The sequence below is a fragment of the Pyrgilauda ruficollis genome, unplaced genomic scaffold, assembly GCF_017590135.1.
Source record: "Pyrgilauda ruficollis isolate IOZ18807 unplaced genomic scaffold, ASM1759013v1 scaffold654, whole genome shotgun sequence".
Taxonomy (NCBI): Eukaryota; Metazoa; Chordata; class Aves; order Passeriformes; family Passeridae; genus Pyrgilauda; species Pyrgilauda ruficollis.
In genome coordinates, this window is record NW_024528311.1 from 25,045 (window position 1) to 26,568 (window position 1,524).

General features: G+C 60.9%; 1 protein-coding gene across 1 annotated transcript in view; it reads left to right on the forward strand.

The window, feature by feature from the left end:
• LOC121362652 (dynamin-2) overlaps positions 1 to 1,524 on the forward strand; it is a 22,018-nt gene that overhangs the window by 17,473 nt on the left and 3,021 nt on the right. The window lies entirely within an intron of this gene.

The window sequence follows — 1,524 nt, forward strand, 5'->3', positions numbered from 1 at the left end:
TGGGATCACTGTGGGATCCTGCTGTGGGATCACTGCGGGATCACTCTGGGATCACTGTGGGATCCTGCTGTGGGATCACTGGGATCGCTCTGGGATCCTGCTTTGGGATCACTGGGGGATCACTCTGGGATCACTGTGGGATCACTGTGGGATCCCGCTGTGGGATCCCGCTTTGGGATCACTGCGGGATCGCTCTGGGATTACTGTGGGATCCTGCTGTGGGATCGCTCTGGGATCACTGTGGGATCTTGCTTTGGGATCACTGTGGGATCACTCTGGGATCACTCTGGGATCACTCTGGGATCACTCTGGGATCACTGTGGGATCCCGCAGTGGGATCTTGCTTTGGGATCACTGTGGGATCACTGTGGGATCCCGCTTTGGGATCACTGTGGGATCGCTCTGGGATCACTGTGGGATCCTGCAGTGGGATCCTGCTGTGGGATCACTGCGGGATCACTCTGGGATCACTGCGGGATCACTCTGGGATCACTGCGGGATCACTCTGGGATCACTGCGGGATCACTCTGGGATCACTGCGGGATCGCTCTGGGATCACAGTGGGATCCCGCTGTGGGATCGCTGCGGGATCCGCTGTGACCGCCCCGCCTCGCCGGCGTGCCGCAGGTGATCCGCCGGGGCTGGCTCACCATCAACAACATCAGCATCATGAAGGGCGGCTCCAAGGAGTACTGGTTCGTGCTCACGGCCGAGTCGCTCTCCTGGTACAAGGATGAGGAGGTACGGCCGGGAAACGGGGGGAATTTGGGGTGCCGGGGGGAAAAATGGGGGAAATCTGGGATTTCAGAGGGAAAAATGGGAATTTGGGGTGCCGGGGGGAAAAATGGGGGAAATCTGGGATTTCAGAGGGAAAAATGGGAATTTGGGGTGCCGGGGGAGAAAATGGGAATTGGGGTGTGGGAGGGAAAAATGGGAATTGGGGTCCTGGGGGGAAAATGGGAATTTGGGTCCTGGGGGGAAAATGGGAATTGGGGTGCCAGGGGGAAAAATGGGGAGGGAATCTGGGATTCCTTGGGTTTCCAGGGGTCCAGGGCTGCTCCAGACCCCCCCCCTCATTCCCAAAGGATTCCTCAGTGCAGACCCCCCCTCATTCCCAAAGGATTCCTCAGTGCAGACCCCCCCTCATTCCCAAAGGATTCCTCAGTGCAGACCCCCCCTCAATCCCAAAGGATTCCTCAGTGCAGACCCCCCCTCATTCCCAGCCTTCCCCCGGGGGGGGGCGGGGCAGCTCCAGCCCCTCCCTGGAGATTTTGGCTTTTCCAGCGTTTCCTCCCGCTCCTCCCGTGGTGGGAGGATCACGGGGGATGTGGGGGGTCCCCCCCCGGGATTTGGGGGGCTCTGGGGGGGCCGCAGCCCACACAGGCTCAGGGAAAGGAGGCACGGACACAGCGTTTATTTCCCGGGAATTCCAGGCGCGGCTCTCGGGATCCCATCCCGCTTTTCCTTTGTTCCCTCCGGGCGAAGGCAAAGCCCCGCAGCGCCCCCCGACCCCCCTGGACCCCC